Source organism: Salvelinus namaycush, chromosome 3 (assembly GCF_016432855.1).
Source record: "Salvelinus namaycush isolate Seneca chromosome 3, SaNama_1.0, whole genome shotgun sequence".
Taxonomy (NCBI): Eukaryota; Metazoa; Chordata; class Actinopteri; order Salmoniformes; family Salmonidae; genus Salvelinus; species Salvelinus namaycush.
The window spans coordinates 60174969-60188649 of NC_052309.1; positions in this window are offsets into that span (position 1 = coordinate 60174969).

Below are 13681 nucleotides of genomic sequence, written 5' to 3' on the forward strand. Positions count from 1 at the left end.
GTACCGTTACACACGGTCTCTCTTTCCTGGCAATAATCACACTTTCCTGTTGGATGCTTTCCTATCACATTTAAGGACTTATTCAACTGGCTGTGCCCCACCCTTAAACTTCTGTCCCTTCTGTTATGTTTGTTCCTTATATAATGACAAACCGGGGCGTAGGTTTAACTACTTTTAATGAACATATACTTCAGCTAGAAAACTCCATGTTTTGCCATGCAAGGCATTCTTTAACCATCTCCCGCGCCCGCATAGCCTGCTGCGTAACGTAGTCTAAATGTTATTAACACATAACAACACATCTTCTTTCCTTTAAAAGAAAACTACTTTTCTATGTAACTACACATGTCACATCACATTTGTTTACTCAACCTGCATAACATGCAATTTTCAATAACACACATTTCTTTCCCCAAATTATAAAAAAAAAAAATTCAACTAAATATAGTCTGTCCAACAATACTCTATTGTGGCTCTATTTCTTTTCACATTAACAAAACATTCAGTCCAGGTAAGTGTCTTGCACTTTTGTCGTGTCGCTGTTTTTGTTTTTCTGTTTTTCCTTTGTGAGTTTGACTTTGTGAGCACCTCTGGGTGTTAGCAAGTCCTCATGGATGGGTAGGTTGGTTCTGATGCGACGTCCTATCAACATTTGTGCAGGTGAAAGTCTGTTCTGCAGCAGTGCGCTGCGGTAGATCAGATTTTTTGGGAAATCCTCCTTTCCATTGTGTGCCTTTTTCATCAGACCTTTGACAATTTTGACTGAACTCTCTGCTAAGCCGTTGGACCTTGGGTAGTTGGGGCTGGAGGTGTTGTGTCGGAATCCCCAGTCGTCAGCGAACGATTGGAATTCAGAACTTGAAAACTGCAGGCCATTGTCTGAGTACAGTTCAGACGCAACCCCATGTCTTGCCAAGACTGATTTCAGGTAGGTGATTACAGCTTTGCTGGAGGTAGTTGGCAGTGTTGCTACTTCAGGGTAGTTTGCGTAGTAGTCAGTAACAACAATGTGACTTTTGCCATTGCAGTCAAAAAGGTCAACTCCAACTTTGTAGTAGGGTCTGTTGGGTACTGGATGAGGCATTAGCGGCTCTGCTTGCTGCTTTGGCCTGTAGGTCAAACACAGTTCACATGAAGCAGTGGTCTGGCTGATTTCCTGGTTCATTCTTGGCCAGTACATTACTTCTCGTGCTCGTCGTTTGCATTTTTCCTCACCCAAGTGGCCCTTGTGTATTTTCTGTAGCATTTCTTTGCGTAGTGTCATGGGAATGACAATCTTGTTGCCTTTGAACACTATGTCATCCACAACGGTGAGCTCTGCTCTCCATATCCAGTAATCCTGTATTCTCCTTGGACAGTTGTTTTTCTGTGCAGGCCATCCTATCAGTGTTGTTTCTTTCAACTCTGTCATTGTTTGGTCAGCTGCGGTCTCTCTTTTGATCTGCTCCATTCTCTCAGAAGACACAGGAAGTGATGCTACGATCATGTCAACGTAGGCCTGAATCTCAGTGTTTTTCTGTGTGTCGAAGCTCTCCTTCTTGTCAACTGCTCGAGAAAGAGTGTCGGCGGTGAACTTGAACTTTCCCGGGGTATAGATCATCTTCACATCATACTTTTGCAGTCTGATCAACATTCTGTGGATTCTCATTGGACAATCATTCAGTGGCTTAGACATGATTGACACCAATGGTTTGTGGTCGGTTTCTACTTCGAAATCTCGCCCGTAGACGTATTGGTGAAACCTTTTGCAAGCGTATGTGCTTGCCAGTAGTTCTTTCTCTATTTGTGCATACCTTGTCTCTGTGCCTGTCAAGGCTCTGGACACATAAGCGACGGGTTGCCATGTGTCGTCATGCTGTTGCAGAAGAACTGCTCCCAGGCCAAACTGTGACTGTGACAGCAGGCTATGCGGGCACGTCTGCAGAAATCCTTGTGCTTTTCTCTGGATCATAGAACCTGAGCACTGGCTCTTCTGTGATTGTCTTCTTTAGGTTTTTGAAGCAGTTTTCCTGTTCATGGGACCATTCCCATTCATTTCTCTGTTCCAGAAGACATCTGAGTGGAGCGGACTGTGCTGACAGTTGAGGTATGAACTTTGCAAGGTAGGTGATCATGCCCATGAAGCATCTCACGTCGTCCTTGTTCTTCGGGCGCTCCATGTTGTTGATGGCTGATGTTTTCCTCGGGTCTGGTTTGACTCCGTCCTCTGAAAGTACATCTCCCACGAAGGTAAGAGTTTTCACACCAAACTCACATTTGTCCTTGTTTAGTTTTAGGTTGACTTTCCGTGTCAGGTCCAGCACTTGTCTCACTCTCGCATCGTGTTCTTCTTTTGTGGACCCCCAGACGATGATGTCATCCATCATAGTCTCCACTCCTGGAATGTGTTCGAAGATCATGTGGATTGTCTTGTGGTAGACCTCTGGCGCTGAGAGAATCCCATATGGTAGACGAAGAAATCTGTACCTGCCCTCAGGTGTGTTGAATGTGCATAGCCTTGAAGCCTTGCCAGAATCCTGATGAGGCATCCCAGTTCTGACACCATGTTATGTTTGTTCCTTATATAATGACAAACCGGGGCGTAGGTTTAACTACTTTTAATGAACATATACTTCAGCTAGAAAACTCCATGTTTAGCCATGCAAGGCATTCTTGCAAGGCCATCATCTTCCTAAGATTCCTAAGATAAGAGTTTTCACACCAAACTAAAATAAAATAAAAATGAATTTTGTCGCTCTTACATAGACATGATTTGGACATGAAGAACGAAGATGCTTTTGTTGTTCCCATTTGTGCCAGAAATGCTAAAAAGCCAGGTAAATAAAATCAAAGCAATGACTGCTTACAGGGTAAAGAAACGAATATGTCCCTTTGTAACATGTTGCACTATCCCTTTAATGAGATGGATTGGGGGTAAGGTCCTGCAATAGACTAGTGTCCTGTCCAGGAGGTGGTCTACTTGTACATCAAGCTGATTTACGCTATATAATCTGGAGATAGGGCAGGAGCCTATGGGCCATTTTGGCTTGGACAAGCCCTGCTTAATTACTTTACTTGTAACTATGGTTAGTTCTCTATATAGATCCTGCAACTACCACCCACCCATTCACATAACATTGTTTTAGGGCTGGACACAAATGATTAAGCCTAGTATTCTTCATTAAAATGCTTTTTAGTCTAGGACTAGGCTTAATCTGTGTCCGGGAAGCTGGCCCTTAATGTTTTGTATATTCCATATACAGTTGAAGTCAGAAGTGTACATACACCTTAGCCAAATACAATTAAACTCAGTTTTTCACAATTCCTGACATTTAATCTTAGTAAAAATGATTCCCTGTTTTAGGTCAGTTAGGATCACCACTTTATTTTAAGAATGTGAAATGTCAGAATAGTAGTAGAGAATTATTTATTTCAGCTTTTATTTCTTTCATCACATTCCCAGTGAGTCAGAAGTTTACATACACTCAATGAGTATTTGGTAGTATTGCCTTTAAATTGTTGAACTTGGAGCAAACGTTTTGGGAAGCCTTCCACAAGCTTCCCACAATAAATTGGGTGAATTTTGGCCCATTCCTCCTGACAGAGCTGGTGTAACTGAGTCAGGTTTGTAGGCCTCCTTGCTTGCACATGCTTTTTCAGTTCTGCCCACAAATGTTCTATAGGATTGAGGTCAGGGCTTTGTGATGGCCACACCAATACCTTGACTTTGTTGTCCTTAAGCCATTTTGCCACAACTTTGGAAGTATGCTTGGGGTCATTGTCCATTTGGAAGACCGATTTGCAACCAAGCTTTAACTTCCTGACTGATGTCATGAGATGTTGCTTCAATATATCGACATCATTTTCCTACCTCATGATGCCATCTATTTTGTGAAGTGCACCAGTCCCTCCTGCAGCAAAGCACCCCCACAACATGATGCTGCCACCCCTGTGCTTCACGGTTGGGACAGTGTTTTTCGGCTTGCAAGCCTCCCCCTTTTTCCTCCAAACATAGCGATGGTCATTATGGCCAAACAGTTATATTTTTGTTTCATCAGACCAGAGGACATTTCTCCAAAAAGTACGATCTTTGTCCCCATATGCAGTTGCAAACCGTAATCTGGCTTCTTTAAGGCGGTTTTGGAGCAGTGGCTTCTTCCTTGCTGAGCGGCCTTTCAGGTTATGTTGATATAGGACTTGTTTTACTGTGGATATAGATACTTTTGTACCTATTTCCTCCAGCATCTTCACAAGGTCCTTTGCTGTTGTTCTGGGATTGATTTGCACCTTTCGCACCACAGTACATTCATCTCTAGGAGACAGAACGTGTCTCCTTCCTGAGCGGTATGACGGCTGTGTGGTCCCATGGTGTTTATACTTGCGTACTATTGTTTGTACAGATGAACGTGGTACCTTCAGGCATTTGGAAATTGCTTCCAAGGATGAACAAGACTCAAATTATGTCAATTAGCCTATCAGAAGCTTCTAAAGCCATGACATAATTTTCTGGAATTTTCCAAGCTGTTTAAAGGCACAGTCAATTTAGTGTATGTAAACTTCTGACCCACTGGAATTGTGATACAGTGAATTATAAGTGAAATAATCTGTCTGTAAACAACTGTTGCAAAAATGACTTGTGTCATGCACAAAGTAGATGTCCTAACTGACTTGCCCAAAATATAGTTTGTTAACAAAAAATGTGTGGAGTGGTTGAAAAACGAGTTTTAATGACTCCAACCTAAGTGTATGTAAACTTCCGACTTCAACTCTAGGTTGTAAGTCTGTCAAATAGTGAAAATACATTCATTGAACTATTATTATCTATCTTTTCCCCATTACCCACAAACACAATAAATGTTGCACTTTGCACTCCACACATTCTTGAGTCAGAAAGAACACAGTTCAACCAAATTTGAATAGCACAGTTAGAGCAAGACATTGTTACTTGGTTGTAATACTATGTTGGCTTTGTCAATTGATTTTGACTTTGAATCTCAATGAAGCTAGAGGACAAACGGTACATGTTTTTGTGGCCATTCCATTTGATCTTTAACGTTGAGCAAAGGAAGGGGGGAGTGAATGTATGATTGTGGTAACAATGTGTTGAATTGTTGTTTGCTTGTAATTGTTTGTGTGGTTGAGGATGTTTGAGCCTTTTCATTTGTTCACAAATGTTACTGTACCATATGATGTTGTAAATTTTTTTTTTATGATGCCATATTTTTTCAAATTAAAAGTCCACAGATTTCTTGATTCACTTGAGATGGACATTGGTGATTTGGGAACATTACCAGTTTGAGAGCTTTTAACGTTTGACCTTAGTTAGGAAAGCTGTAGCTCCTGAAATGAGCAAGAAAATCTTATGAGAATTGTGGGCAATAATCTTATCATCAAGCACATACCCTTGGCCTAAATCAGCAAGCACATAATCCTGTTCCCAATCCAATTTACAGTTCAAAAGTCAATCCACATTTTCAGTTCAAAAGTCCAGTGTTGACTCCAATGTTTCCCACAGTTGTTACAAGTTGGCTGGATGTCCTTTGAGTGGTGCACCATTCTTGATACACACGGGAAACTGTTAAGCATGAAAAACTCAGCAGCATTGCAGTTCTTGTCACACTCAAACCGGTGCACCTGGCACCTACTACCATACCCCATTCAAAAGACACTTCAATATTTTATCTTGCCCATTCACCCTCTGAATGGAACACATACACAATCCAGGTCTCAATTGTCTCAAGGATTAAGCATCCTTCTTTAACCTGTCTCCTCACCTTCATCTACACTGATTGAAGTGGATTTAACAAGTGACATCAATAAAGGATCATAGCTTTCACCTGGATTAACCTGGTCAGACTATATGATGGAAAGGTGTTCCTAATGTTTTGTACACTTAGTGTTTATTATCAACTATTTTTAATGATCCTCAGCAACAACCACATGGTCATGACAATGTTTGCAGGGGAAGCAAATGAAGGTAAATTGAACCTTGTAATTAAATGGAATGATAATGTAGGCTGTACCAACCGAAGGGAACTGACAGTAAATTGCCAGCTGAATATGTGTTGTTATTAGGCCTACTGATTGTCCATACTGATAGTGGCTAATATATAACATGATAGAAATAGGAAACAGAGAATGGCGGGGTAGTCTATAATCAAGACAACCCTATATCCTAGACACCCACCTGAGTGACCCACACATTAAGGAAAAGTCCTTATCTGTTTCATAGGCCTACTGCAAGTAGCCTATACGCAGCCAAGACAGAAAGATAAATGCGATCAGAGACCCACTAAATCAGCACCACCCCCTCAAGAGTCTTAGCCTGCCTGGCAGAGCCTGCCTGGCAGGATGGGTGAGCATAATGTAAATGGAATCTCTCAAAGCTGCTAATGAGAACCTTGATGACGTCATAGCTAGCTGGTGGGAATTTCGGTGGAGTACCCCTGGCAACACTAGCTGCAGTATCCCATGGGTAGGGGTCCACTAACAGCGTCCTACACAACATACACTTAGCATTACTTTCTTAGCTACAGTATACATATCTCCCTGGCATATTACATCATTTAGGCAGCAGCATACAATACATTTTTGGACTCGTTGTTGTGCTGTGCTCACTTTAACAGGATGGTGGCGTGGTGGTCCTTCTTGTGGGAAAATTTTGTCATCAAACTTTGTCATCAAATTCTGCCATTCTCTGGATTTATGGTGCTTTCAAGACAACTGGGAACTCTGAAAAAAACAAGGTCGAATCATGACGTCAATGATCTTCAGGTCGGAGCTCTAGAAAAAGGACAGAGTTTCCGACATGGAATTCCGAGTTGGATGATCGTTCAAAATGTAGCTAGTTCTTTTCCGAGTTCCCAGTTGTCTTGAACTCACTGAAGTCTGAGATTTCTCAGTTTCGAGTTTCCAGTTGTTTTGAAAATGTCAGAAGTGACATGCTGGATTGACAGCATGGCCAATGTATTCAAACTTTTCTGGCCAATGGTGTTGCATGCAAATCTTTATCCTTTTAAGATTGGAAAAGAGACCCTTAAACCCAGACATGGACCACACACCCTCTCCACTGAATAGCAGGCTAGTGATTGCTTTGCAACGCTTGCAGTTAGCTACTGATTCCTTTCAAACCACTCGTTGTTGAATTTGTGATTTCCAACTTGTTGTGTAATGTTTATGTCCAATGGCCGATGAGCACCGATACGTTTTATCTATAATTTCTCTTCATATGACAAGGATTGAAAAGGATTTGCCAATAGATTGTCGACTTGATTCATGATGATAACTGATTGTCTAGCTTGCTAGCTAAGATTTTGAAAGTATGACGTTGACATGATCAGTACAATCAAAGCTACAGTAGATAATAACATGATTTGACGTCATTTTATCTGTGGCCAATGACCTTGAGCCTTCTTGGATGAGCACTTCTAATGTAACTCTATGGCAGCACCCAAGGGGCTTGAATGTTTGAGCTTTCCCTTGTAGATTTTGTGGTGACGTACAGTAGTGTCCCCATGAGTGACAGAACACTGAGCCAATCACGGCTCAACTAGAGAACATTGCCAACCTCTACGCTCTGTATTTTCTGCTGGCTGCCCCACCACCACAGAAAGAACTGAGTTAGTTTGAAACACCTGCATTTTGGAACTGCCTTACTCAAGAAAGCAAAAAAAGAGACCGTGTTTGTTTGCAGCTTTATTAGCTCTGCCCCACCTGCCCTGAATGATGGGTCGCCACTGGTATACACATTCACACATCAAGTCTTCTCTTGAGTTGGGCTCAGGGTTGGAACAACTGTTTAACATCTGAGCTTGTGGTTGTTTGTAGGGGAGGGGTTGGGAGAGTGCGTGTAGGTATCCCACATCTGTTGCCACGGAGTAATGATGTTAGGGACAGTATAGGATGAATCACAATAACTGTTTGCTTGACGAAAATTTTATTTTTGTAATGTCAGTCCTGGTTATAGGTTATATTCTTTAGTAGGACGTGCCTACATTATTACACATATTGTTTGTTAATTGTGGAAATAAATTAAGATAAGCAAGAATTTGTAATATACATTTTTTGGGGGGGGAATAACTGTATACAGTATATCAAAGGTGAGGGACTTGGAAATGCTTTTGGCTGTTGATCTGCTTCTGTTCTGTAGGTGGCACTGTGTGCACTTTTCAAAGGATGGGTCCCAATCTCTCAAAGACCCTAGGATCCAGGTGGACAATGGTGGTAGGCCAGTCACTGGGACTGGCAAGTTTTAGGAGGTAGTGGAGAACAATTGGAGGTTTAGTCAGTAGCAGTGCAAATATCATGGTACAGCTATATGGACACTCAATCATCATCGTACATTTTGTGACGTTACAGCCTTATTCTAAAATGGATTAAATTGTTGTTTCCCCCTCATCAATCTACACACAATACCCCATAATGACAAAGCGAAAACAGGTTTGTAGAAACTTTTGCTAATTTATAAAAAATACAAAACAGAAATACCTTATTTACATAAGTATTCAGACCCTTTGCTATGAGACTTGAAATTGAGCTCATGTGCATCCTGTTTCCATTGATCATCCTTGAGATGTTTCTACAACTTGATTAGAGTCCACCTGTGGTAAATTCAATTGATTGGACATTATTTGGAAAGGCTCACACCTGTCTATATAAGGTCCCCCAGTTGACAGTGCATGTCAGAGCAAAAACCAAGCCATGAGGTCGAAGAAATTGTCCATAGAGCTCAGAGACAGGATTGCGTCAAGGTACAGATCAGTCACCCAACAATATTTTAAAAGAGGAAGTAATGTACTATAAGCATTTGTTTTCGTTTCAGTCTCCATCTCCACTAACCAAAGTTATTTTTTTATTTTAATAATGTAAAATTAACATCTGTACTGAAAGGCTCATGTGAAGACCAAATTATAGAGGAGGAACTTCTTGATGCAATGAAAGCCTTTAAATCTGTGAAAACTCCAGGGCTGGATGGCATACCAGTTGAGGTATATCAAACCTTGTTTTTATGTACTCTGAGGACCGATATTATCATTTTTTAACCACTCCTATAAAAATAGTAGACTATCTAATACTCAACAAGATCTGATTTCATTATTACTGAAACAGGACCTAGATGGTAAATATAAAGATCCAGTCCATTTACAAAAATTGGAGGCCCCTTACACTTCAGTGTTGTGATGCAAATATTCTAGCAAAATGCATAGCGCATAGAATTAAAACGGTATTGTCGGATATTATTCCCCCTAATCAGAAAGTTTTTATTTTTTTACATTGACAATACATTGGAGATAATATACACTACTGATTCTTCATATTTTCTTTTAAATCCACAATTTGAATCCCTCCACAGCCTCAGAGGATCTAGATGATTTTTCTAACCTCTCTGGATTACAACTGAACTATGATAAGTGTACTATATTACATATTGGATCACAAAAAAAAGACAACTTTTAAATTACTGTGTAGTTTACCAATTAAAATGGTCTGATGTTGAAGTGGACATACTAGGTATAATCACCATGATACTGGGAAAATTCCCCCTGATTAACTCTTTAGTCATATCCCAGTTCACCTACTTGCTTATGGCCCTGCCTACACCTAACGACCTTTTTTATTTTTTATTATATGAACCAAAAATATTCAATTTTATTTGGAATGACAAACCAGACAAAATTAAACAGTCCTGTTTATATAATGAATATGAATTCGGAGGGCAGAAATGATTAAATATTAAAGCATTAGACCTCTCAATAAAAGCTGCAGTCATACAAAAGCAATACTTAAATCCAAACTGGTTCTCTAGCAGATTAGTAACAGTGGCTTTTTCCCTTTATTCAGATTACAACCTCTCACTTTCAGTTATTTGAAAATGAAATCATCTCCAAATTGCGATTTACATTTTTTTTTTTTTTTAAGTTGGTTGCAATTTCAGTTTAAGCCACCAGAAAACAGAACAGAACAAATATTACAACAGATATTATGGTTAAACTCAAATATAATAATTGATTTAAAAATAGTAAAATATAAAAAACATTATCAACTTTGTAAATTATATCATGAATAGGACTGGTGGAGTTATGTCAAACATGCAGCTAACAAAATATATGGAAATGTCTGTCCTATCCAAAATTACAACCAACTAATTTCAGCATTTCAGCAAAAATTAAAGAGGAAACGGCGTTAAAGACCAAAACTGGTTAAAGAAAAGTGTGATAAATAAAAAAGTATACTAACTTCATTTAAGGACCAACATTTTTACAGCTGTGCTATACAGGTTGTAAATAGTTGGGAAGAGATTTTCGATTTACCGATTCCATGGCACATGGTTTATGAACTGATACACAAATAAACATCGGATTCAAAACTTGATATCCTTCAGTTTGCAGCCATATGACTGGTTTCACATTTGTCTCCAGCGATAATCATGTAAAATAGATCGAAAACAAGTGTAATTTGTATTTACAATTCCCTCATCCAAAATGATTATTAATTTACCTAGCTCTTATGAAGTTTAAATTACAGTGCATGGAGAACGGTGTTATTTATATCGTAAAAAATAAAGTTCCACTTGGAACCAGTAGGTTCACTAGACCTTATTCATGGTTTCCTCGCGCGTAAAGGTGGTGGAATTATTAGGGTATTAAATAAAAGTCGGAATACGGCATATCTGTGGATACACCTCCGCCACAACTTCATTAATTCGATCGCCACCCAAAACGAATAGCAGGTGAATAGCACGCTATTCTCATGCTTAAATTCAAGGTCGGAATACGCATAGAGAAAAGTGGAAATCGACTGGCACTCTCCTCCGTTTTATTGGCAAATGTCCAGTCCCTCGATGGAGAGCTTTGTTCGAGAGTCTCCTATCAGAAAATCTGCTATATTATTTGCCTTGCAGAAACTTGGCTGGCTCAATCTATGAACATAGAAAAAACACATTGATATGGTCTATAACCAACACAGTTACAATACCAGAGCTAGTGTTATGTCTTGTAAAATCCCAAGAGTAAACAGCACTGCGAGGAGAACGTTTTTCTATACAGGCATTTGTCTATGGAATAGCCTTCCCTTAGAGATCAAGCAAAGAAAAAGTAGAAATAGATTTAAAAAGGTCATGGTTTTCATTTGGACAAGGTTGAATATAGCTCTAAACCTAGTCTTGGAGTAAAAAGCATGCTCAATGGAGAATATCCATGGAAGTAAATGTTTAGTTTTGGATTAGACTTAATTTGTGTCAGGGAAACCAGACCAGAAAGTATGTTAAACAGATCCTGTATATAAAATACTTATTAACAAGCTATTTAGATGTAAAGATTCTTTACAAATGGCATACAGCACAACAATAACATCCCCTTTCAAAAAAAAGTTGTTGGGGCTTTTGAGTCGCGCCCCAAAAAAAAAATGTCTTGGGAAAACACTGATAAGGAAAAAACAGCATCTCTCACTGCTCCAAAAGAGAACATAGGCCATTTAAACAGTGTTCACACACACACACACACACACACACACACACACACACACACACACACACACACACACACACACACACACACACACACACACACACACACACACACACACACACTCTCTCTCTCTCTCTCTCTCTCTGTACAGTCTCTGCAACACATAGACATGGTACAAACGTTTTATGTTGCTCGTAATGCTTATGACAAGGTGCAGATATCAAAGCAAATAGTTAAATAGAAAAAAAATATATATACACACATTACCATTCAAAAGTTTGGCATCACTTAGAAATGTCCTTGTTTTTGTCCATTAAAATAATATCAAATTGATCAGAAATACAGTGTAGACATTAGTAATGTTGTAAATAACTATTGTAGCTGGAAACGACAGATTTTTTATGGAATATCTACATAGGCGTACAGAGGTCCATTATCAGCAACCATCACTCCTTTGTTCCAATGGCACGTTGTTAGCTAATCCAAGTTTATAATTTTAAAAGACTAATTGATCATTAGAAAACCCTTTTGCAATTATGTTAGCACAGATTAAAACTGTTGTTCTGATTAAAGAAGCAATAAAACTGGCCTTTAAGCTAGTTGAGTATCTGAAGCATCAGCATTTGTGGGTTCGATTACGGGCTCAAAATGGGCAGAAACAAAGAACTTTCTTCTGAAAGTCATCAGTCTATTCTTGTTCTGCGAAATGAAGGCTATTCCATTTCCATGAAAAATTGCCAAGAAACTGAAGATTTCGTACAACGCTGTGTACTACTCCCTTCACAGAACAGCGCAAACTGTCTCTAACCAGAATAGAAAGAGGAGTGGGAGGCCCCGGTGCACAACTGAGCAAGAGGACAAGTACATTAAAGTGTCTAGTTTGAGAAACAGACGCCTCCCAAGTCCTCAACTGGCAGTTTCATTAAATATTACCTGCAAAACACTAGTCTCAACGTCAACAGTGAAGAGGCGACTCCGGGATGCTGGCCTTCTAGGCAGAGTTGCAAAGAAAAAGCCATATCTCAGACTGGCCAATAAAAATAAAAGATTAAGATGGGCAAAAGAACACAGACACTGGACAGAGGAAGATTGAAAAAGTATGAGGTGTTCGGATCACAAAGAAGAACATTCGTGAGACGCAGAAAAAATAAAAAGATGCTGGAGGAGTGCTTGACGTCATCTGTCAAGCGTGGTGGAGGCAATGTGATGGTCTGGGCGTGCTTTGGTGGTGGTAAAGTGGGAGATTTGTACAGGGTAAAAGGGATCTTGAAGAAGGAAAGCTATCACTCTATTTTGCAACGCCATGCCATACCCCCCTGTGGACGGCGCTTAATTGGAGCCAATTTCAATGACTCAAAGCACAGTCACCGAATCTCAACTCAATTGAGCTGTTGGAGCAGCTTGACCGTATGGTACGTAAGAAGTGCCCATCAAGCCAATCCAACTTGAGGGAGTTGCTTCAGGAAGCATGGGGTGAAATCTCTTCAGATTACCTCAACAAATTGACAACTAGAATGCCAAAGGTCTGCAAGGCTGTAATTGCTGCAAATGGAGGGTTCTTTGATGAAGGCAAAGGACACAATTATTATTTCAATGAAACATCATTATTTATAACCTTGTCAACATCTTGACTATATTTCCTATTCATTTTGCAACTCATTTCATGTATGTTTTCATGGAAAATAAGGACATTTCTAAGTGACCCCAAACTTTTGAACGGTAGTGTTTTTACAGTACCAGTCAACAGTTTGGACACATATACTCATTCAAGGGTTTTTCTTTATTTTTTACTATTTTCTACATTGTAGAATAATCGTGAAGACATTCAAACTATGAAATAACACATATGGAATAAATGTAGTAACAAAAAAGTGTTAAACAAATCAAAATGCATTTTATATTTGAGATTCTTCAAAGTAGCCACCCTTTGCCTTAATGACAGCTTTGCACACTCTTGGCATTCTCTCACAACCAGCTACATGAGGTAGTCACCTGGAATGCATTTCAATTAAAAGGTGTGCCTTGTTAAAAGTTAATTTGTGGAATTTCTTTCCTTCTTAGCATGTTTGAGACAATCAGTTGTGTTGTGACAAGGTAGGGGTGGTATACAGATGATAGCCCTATTTGGTAAATAAATTGCTCAAATAAGCAAAGAGAAACGACAGTCCATCATTACTTTAAGACATGAAGGTCAGGCAATGTGGAAAATTTCAAGAACTTTGAAAGTGTCTTCAAGT